The sequence below is a fragment of the Rattus norvegicus genome, chromosome 2 (assembly GCF_021556685.1).
Source record: "Rattus norvegicus strain SHRSP/BbbUtx chromosome 2, alternate assembly SHRSP_T2T, whole genome shotgun sequence".
NCBI classification, from domain to species: domain Eukaryota; kingdom Metazoa; phylum Chordata; class Mammalia; order Rodentia; family Muridae; genus Rattus; species Rattus norvegicus.
In genome coordinates, this window is record NC_141535.1 from 163,543,754 (window position 1) to 163,556,100 (window position 12,347).

At 32.7% G+C, this 12,347-nt stretch overlaps 1 protein-coding gene across 3 annotated transcripts in view; it reads right to left on the reverse strand.

The window, feature by feature from the left end:
• Window positions 1-3,925: 3,925 nt before the first annotated feature.
• The window catches only part of LOC108350038 (uncharacterized), a 231,441-nt gene continuing 223,019 nt past the window's right edge, over window positions 3,926-12,347 (reverse strand). For 2 of the 3 annotated variants that reach the window (XM_087641645.1, XM_087641644.1), the window contains one exon: window positions 3,947-4,119. The gene's annotated coding sequence lies outside the window, so the exon portion shown is untranslated. Of the gene's footprint in view, window positions 4,120-12,347 lie in introns of all 3 variants that reach the window. The other variant, XM_087641643.1, reaches the window with a different exon arrangement.

Consider the following 12,347-nt stretch of genomic DNA (forward strand, 5'->3'; position numbering starts at 1 on the left):
TAAGTAATTCAGACATGTAAGGTCTAGGGTTTTGAATCAATGGAGCGTGATTTTTAAAGGGTTCACAGCAGTCCTGTATTTGAGCCAATATACATAAAATATATTGTTAATGTATACTCATGAATCACTTGTCTTGATCAAAGGCAAGTATGGAGAATCTCAGCTATGTGAGATATTTTAAACAGCTTATATACTTACGTCAGTTTTCATTCTCAAATTGTTTTCCTCCTGTTTCTTTTCAAATATAGGATTATTGAAAGATTGCCATCTCTTATCTTTTAGAATGAGCCAAATCTGGCTGAATTATCTTAATGATGATGATGATAATGGTGATGATGATAATGATGATGATGATGATGATGATGATGATGATGATAATAATAATAATAATAATAATAATTTACACCCTGACTTCAGATTCCTCCAAGTCCTTCCTGCCACATCTACCCTGCCCCTACATCTACTTCCCTTCCATTTCTCCTCAGAAAAGGCAGGCCTCCCATAGACATAAACCAAACGTGGCATATCAACACGCAATAAGACTAGGCACTTGCTGTATGAGGCAACCAACCTAGCATAAGGAAATGGGTCCCAAAGGCTTGCAAAGAGTTAGAGACAGGCCCTCCACCCACTGTTAGGATTCCAAGCTGCACAACTGTAAAATATATGCAGAGGGTCTAGGCCAGTCCCATGTAGACTCCTTGGTCTGTGAGACTTTCTGAACCCAGGTTGGTTGATTCTATGAGGTATCTTGTGCTGTCCCTGACTCCTCTGTCTCTTGCGATCTTTTGTGTCACTTAATGTTTGGGGGTGGGTCTCTGCATTTGTTTCCATCAGTTGCCGATGAAGCCTCTCTGATGATGATTAGGCTAGGAACCAATAAATATCAGAATATCATTAGGAATATTTTTCATTGACAATTGACTATTTTTGTCCCTAAAATAGCACCCAATTCCAGTTGAGTCTCACAGTATTCAATCCCTCCATGGCCCCATCTGATTCCTTCTAGTCCTACCATACCAGGTCCCAGTCCATAAAAGCTGTTATCCTCCCCCTTTTCAGGGATATCATTTATTCTACCTTGAGCTTTCCTTGTCATTAGTCTCTTTGAGTCTGTGGATTGTAGTATGATTATCTTTTATTTTGCAGCTAGTACCATGTAGAAATGATCACATACCATATTTGTCTTTCTAAATCTTGGTTTCCTAAGCCAGCATAATTTTTGCCAGTTCCATTGATTTGCCTACAAATTTTAAGATGTTATTGTTTATAGCCATTAATATTCCATTATGTAAATATATCACATTTTCTTTCTTCCCTTTTCTCTGTTTCACTCCCTCTCTTTCTTACTTTCTTCTTTCTGATTTTTAGTTGAGGATCATCTAGGTTGTTTCCATTTTCTGTCTATTAGGAATAATGTTGGAGGAACATAGTTGATTAATTGTTCTTGTAATAGGATAGCTTGCTTTATAATTTTTGTTTTCTTTCTTTCTTTCTTTCTTTCTTTCTTTCTTTCTTTCTTTCTTTCTTTCTTTCTTTCTTTCTTTCTTTCTTTCTTCCATATATGCCATAAGACTAGGAGTAGTATACCTGGGTTCTGGTGTAAATGAAATCTTGATTTTCTGAAAAGGCATATTTGATTTCAAAGTTGGCTCTACAAGTTTGCACTCCCATCAGCAATAGAGGAGTGTTCCTTAGCTCCCCATTCTTCTCAGCATGATCTCTCACTTGTGATTTTACTCTTATCCACTCTAACATGTATAAGATGAAATCTCAGAGTCACTTTAATTTGCAAATCCATGAGGGCTAAGGATGTTCAACATTTATTCAAATGCTTCTTGACCATGTGAAACTGCTCTGGTGAGAAGTTTAGCTGTTTTTCATTTTAAAAATGGATTATGTGGTTTGTTTATGTCTTGCTTCTTGAATTTTTTATGTATTTTGGAAATTAGTTCTCTATTTAATGAGTGGTTGGTAAAGAACTTTCTGTAGGTTGCCATTTTGTCAAATTGATAATGTCCTTTGCCTTAAAAACTTTTCAATTTTATGAGATCGGATTTATTAATTGTTGATCTCCTTGCCTACATGTTTTCTGTTCAAGAAGTTGACTCCAGTGCAAATGAATTCGAGGTTATTATTCCCCAATTTCTTTTTTACCAGGTTTAATATACCTAGTTTTATAGTTAGGTCTTTGATCCTTTGGACTTGAGGTTTTTTCAGGACGACAGGTATTAATCTATTCTCAACACCTTACATGTTGACAACCAGTTAGAGGAGCACCATAGAATGTTTTTCCATTGTATAATTTTGGCTTCTTTGTCAAAAACCAGGAATTTTTAAGTATAAGGATTTATTTCAAGGTCTCAGCTTTGAATCCATTGATAAAGCTGTCTGATTTGATGTCAATCCCGTGTAGTTTTTATTACCATCACTTTAAAGTGCAGCTTGAAATCATAGATGATGATACCCCCATATATTCTTTTATTGGACAGTATTATTTAAGCTATCCTTGTTTTTTTCTTTTTCCATTGAAATTGAATGTAGTTATTTCAAGGTTTATAAAGAATTGTCTTGGAATTTTGGTGGGGATTTTGTTGAATCTTTAGATTGCTTTTGGTGTGTAAGCTAGTTTTACTATGTTAATCCTATTTATCCACAAACATGGGAGATTTTCTATCTATTGATATGTTTGTTCAAAGACTTGAAGTTTTTGCCATACATACCTTAAAGTACAAGAATATCGTTTGTATTATATTAACAAATGTATTTCCTGATTTCTTTCTTAGTCTATTTATTATTTATTTATTTATTTATTTATTTATAGTAGGGCTAGTCATTTTTTTTACTTAAATCTTGTATCTTATATTGAAATATAAGAATAAAAAAATGTAAGTCAAAGAGGCAAGAACTTGATGGGAAAGTGGTAGTTGTAACAGTGTCCACTGTAAATTTGGATCTGGCATCTATTTCCTTTCAATTTATTATTATTATTATTATTATTATTATTATTATTATATCAACACCATAAATCAAAATTAGCCAAGTTCAAATCTAAAAAATTCAATGGAATTAAATTTAGAAGTTAAAATAGAATAGAAGGTATATTTTATGCATATATCTAGTACCCAAAACAAAAATTCCATGAAAGAACTAGTACTAGAAAAACAATTAGGTTTATATTCCTTTCCATAATATGACTTCTACAAAAATGAGGTTTTTCACATCCTTGAGAAACATTGCCTAAACTATAAATTTGAAATAAATTAAAGAACATACATCTCAAAGAGCTTACAAAATAATTTATGAACAAGCTTTTAAAAGTAAGCGCTCTTAAGAGAAGAACAGATCAGACATCCATAATTAGGAGGATGTAATTTTTTTTTCAGCTGTTGGTAAAAGAGAGCTATCTCTTTTTACATGAAAATGTTAGTAGTCAGGTCTCATGACAAAGTTGAGTCATACACTAAATCTTTTAATATGTTGTTTTGTTTGCTTTCTTTATTGTCAATGTTTCCCTCAAATATCCTAATTAATTTTTAAACTTTGATTTATGTTTTCCTGATATACTTTCCTTCTTAAATTTTAGATTTATCACTGTTTTTCTTTTTCTTTTCTTGTTTTAGAGCTGTTAAGTTTTCTAAGCCCTTCGATTAACGGAGTTTATGATATACAAGAAAGGCTCCTGAGTATTTATTACTAATGTTGTATAGGGAAATGTAGATAAATAACATGCAGTGTCCAATTTCCACTCTGAAATTTTTCAGTGAACATATTGAGGTAAAATATCCAGAAATCTTTCAGATGGAAAGAAAAACTGGTTCAAAGAAATGGAAAGTTTATTTGTATGGATGTATGATTTTGAAGACATGTAACCGCTATGATTACATATTGTTTAAATGTGAGACAATTGAACTGAAAAATACTTAGGATTATATTATACATATTTCTGATTATTTTATTGAAAGTTGTTCTTGAGTATATTATTATGGTATTTTTGCATTAGGTGTCATATTTATGAGCATTTGTAATTTAGGCTTTTTCTTCATTACAGATCACTGTTGTTGGTATTCATTGAGAAGGATATATCCTTGAAGTATGGTTTGTAGAGAAGAATGAATTCTAGGGGAAAGAAAAGAAAATAACCTGTAATAGAGGATTTGTCTGTGTCTATAAACATTATAAGCATATTAATTTAACTACAGATCAAACTATCATATGATACATCTCAAGAAGGTTGTAGGTAGTTTCTCTTTGATCTTGATAGAGATCTTGCCTTTAATCACATCATACTCCTTCATTTTTATTTATTTTATTAATTCCAGTTCTTGAGAAGACAAATACTAAAAGCATGGATATGTTCAGAACATTTATTTGTCTGCTTTGATATTTGAAATGCATGACACTGTAAGATAACGGATACTTTTCTTGATAATTTCCAAACTTCTTTCAGTGTTATTTTGAATTTTGTGTGTGTTAGTTTCTTATATATTGATGTGAAGAGACAACATGACTGACATAATTCATAGAAGAGCATTTACTTGTAGCTTATACTTTCGGTGGATTAGAGGCTATAACCAGTACTGTGGAGGGAACAACTTCAAACAAGCACACATGTTGCTGTAGCAGTAGCTGAAACTGTAACTGATGTATAAGAGAGAGAACTAACTGCAAGTGGCATGGCATTCTGAATCCTCAAAACCCAACTAGTAATGCATCTTCTCCAACAGTGTCCACCTACTAATCCATCCAAAAACGGTCCTTCAACTGGGGACTAAGCATTTAAATAGATGAACTTGTGAAAGGAAGGTATTTTCGTTCAAACCTTTATATTGTGTTAATAGAGTGTTTATTACTTTTGCCCTTACTAATGAGTCCTTTCCATTCTGTGTAATTTCCAGTGTGTGTCCTTTGTTTGGCATCTCATATGAATATATCAGGAATCATTTAGTTATGCTAGTGAATGTGAGAGAAAGAGAACTAACACTCATATTATCTTCAATTTAAGAGGCAATCAAAGATATTTAATATTAATTACTCATTTAGATTTTATTACAAGTGCAGGAAATAGCCTTCTTGTTTTCTTATTACAAATGACAGAACAATGCTTAGGTACGAAAATAAAATTGCTCATAATTTTCCTCAGTAATTGTTGGTCAAAATTTATTTTATTAGAATGTTTTCAAATTCCATGTCAAGTTGCTTACAGCAATTTCCAAACAAGCCTTGGACCCTGTATTGAGAAGATAATACTCACCGAAAGCAGAGGCCCCAAGATGTGAAATCTCAATGACAAAGAAACCATTCCTGCCTCAGTCAAAGTTACTAACATGTGTTTTGAGCTCCTGCATAAAAATGTGTCTTAAGAAGGGGATTATCTTTTCATGAGCATGTGCATTACGGTCAGTGGCATTATATTTCCCCCAAAATATTGCTTAGTACTTCATAATTAACTTCCAATTCTTTCCAGATCCTCAGTTCTGACCTTACATATGAATAACTCTGTTCTAAAACTCTAGAAAGCAACAAACAAACAAACACACAAAGAACAAAGAATAAAGAACAAGGAAGGAGAAATTATTTCTGTTACAAAAACCAGATGCTATAAAATTACCTCTAGACTTTAAAAATCATGCAGGAAAATAATAACGTTAGATCTTATTTTTCACTTTTGTTAATTAAAAATGTCAATGATGAATGGGGGGGGTGAGCCAGGGATGATGATTGTTTGAACTGCTATTTACTTACAAAATAAAAGGATGTCAGCCCATTTGCACCATTCATTTCCATATAATTTGTGAAGTCATTACCCTCTTGCAATATTAGCCACTTTTTTCATGTACAATATAAAATTTATGATGGATATACTTTCAATGTGTATCTAAAAGTGTGCATTACAATAAGGTATGATTTATGGTGGGAACAAGCATTGTATTTTCAGTTTTAATTACTTATCTCTTATAGAATAATTCAGAGAAGTATTAAAACAAAGTGTATCTTACTGCAGAGGAATATGTTGGACTAACTCACATAATATATCAAGCATTCTGAGTATTAAGAATAGGAGCTATTCCATTATTAAATAACCATCTTGGTCTAAGTTCTGCTTTTTTTTATTCAGATGATTGTTGAATTACAAGATCTACATTTTCTTGCTCATTACATGATGATAAAGATTTCTGTGAGCAGGAGATATTTTTTGGATTTAAGATATGCTCATTGAGTTCAGGGAATTTCTTTTATGTATTTCCTATTATCTTTGATGACAATTATGTTCATATATTCTAGGACACTAAATGATTCATGGATGCTCCTGTCCTATGATATTTTATATTGTGCCATAAAATGTGGAGTGGTGTGAAATAAAACTAAGCAAGAATCATCTTAGAAAAATGAACCTTTCTCCTTAAAATTTCGATGCTAAAACTTTATGAATAATGTAAAGTGTCAGCAACTCTGCAGAGAATAACTTCAGAAAGTATGTACAAAGCAGAATGCATAGCAAAGGGAAGAATTTTAAAAATACAGGCTTGTTTTGTATAGTTGAGTGCTTATGATTCTCTTACTTATAGTTACTATTGCTGTGATGAAACACCAAGATGAAACCAAACCATAACGAAAAACAACTTGGGGGAATGGGTTTTTTACCTCAGTTCCATATAACAGGTCACAATCCATCATGAACTTAAGTGGTGCAAGAACCTGGAAGCGGGCAGTAATGTAGAGACTGACAAGGAATGCTGTTAATTATCTTGCTTCCGGTGGATTGATCAGCTGTTTTCTTATAGAACACAGGATTACTAGAACAAGGGTGGCCATACACATGACTATCTGGTCCCTACCATGTCAATCACTATTTAAGATTGTGCCCAATATGCTTCCTTGCCTACACCTAGCTCTTTCCCCTCAATTGAGGCTTCTATTTCTAGTCCTCTAGTTTGTGTCAAATTGATTTAAAACTAGCCAGGACAAATATCCATGGAAAATCTATATGACATCCTCTATAAAGATAAGAGTAGGACATTGTAGGATAAGTATCCTTGGGGTATTGGTCACTGTGTCTCAATATTGCTCTGATGACATCTTAAGCTATCCTCTGATTTTCAGAGCAGACATTCTAATTCAATAGTTGACAACCCAAGTACCTCAAGGAACCTGTTGAACTGCATGTATCATACCCAACTCATGGTGATGGAGAATACAAAATTCAAAATTATAGCACCCATTTGGTTTATTACATGCAGTATGCTATCACCAGTGCTCTCATTTTTACAATGACTAGTGACTCATGGAACCAAATTAATTGGGTAGGTCAGCACTTATGATGAGGATGACTCTAAGGTAATATATTAACTCTTTGGAATAGCAGAGAACATTTTTGGAAAATTTTTATCCAGAGCACTAGCAGAACAATTATATGCCTTATGTAATTTGGGGGCAGTGACTTTTAAAGGTCTTCAGTTCATGGATAATATATGGGGTTGACCAGAAGCATATCATATATTCCTTTCAAAAATTTATTTATTGAAAAAACAAACAGAAAACTTTAGACAAATATTCAAGTGAAGTGCTGTGTTTAATGTTAGAATGACTTTGTAAACATTTTGAACATAAAAATGAGATGATCATTTAAATCACTTAAGTTATATAAAACCATCAAATAATGATTTGATATTACCAACAACATCTTAGTTGAATTAGGACCAACATAAATAACAGAAAAAAAATTGTGTGAGTGTTGTAAGTTAAAGTCATATTACTCCTCCCAACACACAATAGATTTTGATTTAGTCAATGAAAGGTTGAGAAGACAGAAACTGAAAAGAGAAAAATCGAAATCCACTTTAGTGTTCCATAATCCATTCCAAAGAATATTAGGTATGTCTCCCTGAAGATGGAGTAGCCATCCAATAATCCTCATGCTTCAGGATTCAGTAAAATAGTGAGTCTCTGGAGTATCTCATAAGAAATGTTTATCATAAAAAATTTAAAAGTTAGATATGTCAGGAAATTGAACACTGAATTATAGCTAATAAAATAATCAATCCGTAGAGATTATACCAGAAATAGCTTGCTTTAAGTTATAGTTGATAGACAGTCCTGAAAATAAAGGGTGTTTCCAACATGTAAATATTACTAGTACATTTTATGACACATTAGATGATATAGACGATAATACATAAAAGTATTTATATACATAGATTTCCTTTTGAATTTACTTGAGTATGTGTTTGACTCAATTCTCTCATGCTTAGTGTTTTTTCAATTTTCTTCTCAGAATGTTCAATTATGTCCATAGTTTCCGTGTGTGTGTGTGTGTGTGTGTGTGTGTGTGTGTGTGTCTGTACCTGTGTGTGTGTGTGTGTGTGTGTGTAAAATATTCAGAGAATTTTAATCTACAAAAAGGATCTACAATCATAGAAAGGACAGTTACAATAACTGAAATAAAACTGTGTTTTTCTGCCCACAGAAATTATATTATAGAAATAAGAGAGAAAAATAAAATTGAGAGAAAAATACACAAGAAACTTGGAGATTGAGTTAACATACCAATTTAGTGTACATAGAACAACAGTTCCAGAATAAAAACCTACCTACAGGCTGGTTAGAACATTCTGAGAAGAAAATTGAGAACAATTTCCTAAGCATGAGAGAAATGAGTCCAAACACATATTCAAGTAAATTCAAAAGGAAATAAAAAATAATATGAACAATTCTGAGAAAAGAATAATTTGTATACTAGGAAACAGGACCATCAATTTCCACCTACTCAGCAAAAATAATAGAGTTTCCAGAATCAAAAATGACACTTTATAGGGCTTGTAGGAACAAATACAGGTAAAACAAAAGTATGATTTAGGAACTACAAGTTCTAAATTCTTGGAAAATCATCTTTTAAAATAACATTAAAATCATTTATTGGTTTAAAAATGCAGACTGTGGGAAAAGTTTGTGGATATTTACATGGTGAATGGTTATAGGACCTATAAATATAGCAAGTATGTTTAGGAAAAAAGCCAAGAAATGTGAACTCAAATAGAATTTATAGGGGGTTATGGTTGTTGTTGTTGTTGTGTTGTGTTGTTGTTGTGTTGTGTTGTTGTGAAATTATAGTCTTAGGATTTAGTTGTGAAGGTATTGAAATAAAATCTAAGATTTCTAACCGATATTATAATACAAGATATGATAATTGCCTATAGAGTGATATTTCCATATATAAATGAGAGCAGATACCTGGAATTATGCTCCTAAAATATGATTTCCCTTGAGGCCTCAGAAAATGTTGTCAGTTTGAATAATGACTAAAGTGCCAAATCAGATAACTTTAGTTATAATATAGAGGCAAGAATTACTGCCTGAAAGAATATTAGTACACCATTTGAGCTGGTGAGGTTTCATCAACTTAATATGAGTCAATTTGCCTGATAACTTTGTTTCGGTGTGATATCTCTTCAAGTCTGTCTTAATAATCAAGGTGAGAGAAAGCCAGTCCACTGTGGATTATACCACATCTCTTCGGGTGGACTGGGATGTATGAGTAAGCTAAGTGGACGTATCCCAGAGAACAGAAAGCATTACTACATTGTAATCTCTGTGAAATTCTTTCTCCAGGTTTCTGCTTGAATTGCTAACATGACATCCCTCAGTCATGGACTTGCCTGGAATTATAAGAGTAAATAATCTCTTTCCACTGCAAGTTGCTTTTGGAAAGAAAGTTTTAACAGAGCAACAACAAAAACAAAAACAAACTAAAATAATGCCATTCCGTATATTTAAGAATCGGTACTAACTTTCCCCTTTCTCTAAAATTTAGGGGCTAGACACATTTTTAAATAGCTTCAAAATCCTTTTGCTACCCTGATTATCAATTATGGCCATCATTTTCTTATGCATATGAAAATTGTATTCTTGAGCAATGGTTGTCACATTGTCACATACTTAGGCAGATACTTGTAAGTTTGAAGGATTAGAAAATTCTGCGTTTTGTAACTACTTTTCTCATACAGATTTCAAGCACTTCAGATTGGCTTCAAAAATAAGGGCTTCTTCTGAAGATCAAACTAAGTTAATATGACACCAGGTCTCACAGGGAAAAATTATGTGACCTTTAATCTGAGAAGCTTCTTGTATTCTAAGTTGGGATGTATTTAATTTTAACCATATATTTTCCATTTTATTGCAGAAATAATACATTTTAAAGAAAAATTTAAGTGTGTATGAATATGCTGTTATTGTACTAGTTAGGTTTGCTATGAATTTAATAATTTAATGACTTTTCAATGAAATGTTTCATTTTACTATCTCTTCACTAGAGATGTCTAATTGAAAGATAATAATCCCAGAAGCTTGAAGATGAACTGGATTTACAGGGTTACAATAACCAGTGAAAAAGAGCAGTAATAAGAGAGGTTACAGAATAAATAGCACAAGCATAATACTAAATAATTTAAAAAATAAACTTTTAATTATCATTTTTTTTAACACATGCCACACAATTGCAAGCTGGTCATGAGTGTGAAATTTGTGTATTGTTAATTAATGAGTGAACTAAGGAAGGCTGTACATTTATCTTTTTTTCTTTTTTTAATTATCCAAAGTGCCTTTAAGCTTATCTGCAGTGGGAAATAACTGAGGAGCCTATTATCTGGTACAAAAATGATTTTCAATTTATTTGCCTCTCCATTTCACACCTTGGCCAATACATCTCCAGGAGACTCTCCTTGCTGGGAGCATTAATTCTTGAATTTGATTAGATGACACTTAATGGGCTCAAGCTGACACGTATTTTACCTCCTCTGGACATGCTAATTGCACATTTAGGTTCTATAAATAAATATAACTAAATATACAGCTTAAGATTGTCTTGCATTTCACAGGAAATCAAACACACACTATTGATATTACCATTACAGGGAAGGTACGCCTATCTGAGTGTCTCCTGGACGTAGGTTTAGAAAACAACTTCTTGTTTCTTAATTTTTGGTAGTTTGAAAAATGTTCTCCCAAGTTGTATTTTTCAATAACATAAAAAAGTGAACCTAGGCACTTGAAAGATATTTCAGCACTTAGGAGCACCTAATATTCTTGCAGAGAGACCCTGAGTTTTCTTTTGTAGAGAGAAGGAAAGAAAGACTTTCAGGAGATAAAGCCTTCTAAGATTGTACAAATTCATGTTTAAGTTCTGAAGATGGCATTCTCTTTTATCTACTTTTCCTTCTGAGTATTATGACTAAAAAATGTGTTTTTCGAAATTCATATCTTAATGCCTTAGGTCTTAATATTGTCCAAATTTGAAGTGGGTTTTTAGGGCATAATTAAAGTTAGATGGGTTATGCCCTTTTATAAGAAATAGATCATAATAGGTACCCCTCTCCCTTTAGCTCCCACCCTCTCTTCACCCCCCACATTTCCCCATTTTTTTCTTCCTACATTTATTTTGTTCCATCTTGTTCATTATCACAGGTATTTCTGTGTGCGCTATGAATTGTGGCCTCATTAAACATAGTTCCTGTCAGGACCTTGATCTCCTCATGAATCTTCTATTATTCAAAACTGTGAGGAAAAAGTGTCGAACCATTCAATGTGTGTTATATGATTATGGAAGTCAGACTAAGGGAGGCATGGAGAATTTCCCTAACTAATAATTTATTTGGGAAATAGGCAATGGGTACGAATTGGTAAATAATTGAAACTTATAATAGAAAAAGGCAAATATTCACCGGTGAGTTTTCTCAAGGTGATTCTGGTAAAAGTCCATATAGGCACAGAGTGCTGTACAAGAGAGCTCCCATCTCCTTGGGAAATATGTAAAAACATCCATATATTACTAAGAATTTGGTGACTTTGTTGAGATTGCATAAAAACATAGGCAAATCATTAAAAACTGCATGAGTGGGGAATGTCTAAGATCGATGCATTTGAAAATCATGGCTATTTCAGTCCTTTAACAAGAGGATCATGGAAGTGATGAGACTCAATATTTAGCTATGCAAGTTTTTAACCAATGAGAAGTGTCCCAGTTTCTAGTAAACTCCTGTAGTAATGAAAAATGTAGAATCTAATTGGGTAAAGGTCTGATAAAGCAGAAAGAAAGCCAGAATTTCAAGATTTTGTAAAATACTAATTTTTTTCATTTTACAAAGTATAAAGTATTTTTTCCTCTGTAATTTTATTAATTTATTTATTTTATTGGATTTTTTATTACATTTTAAATATTATCCCCTTTCCTGGTTTCCCATCTATAAACTTCGTATCACACCCCTTTCCCCTTCTTTTATGAAGGTGTTCCCACACTCAACTACCCACCCCTTCCTGGCCCCCTGCCCTCACATTCCCTTACACTAGGGGTT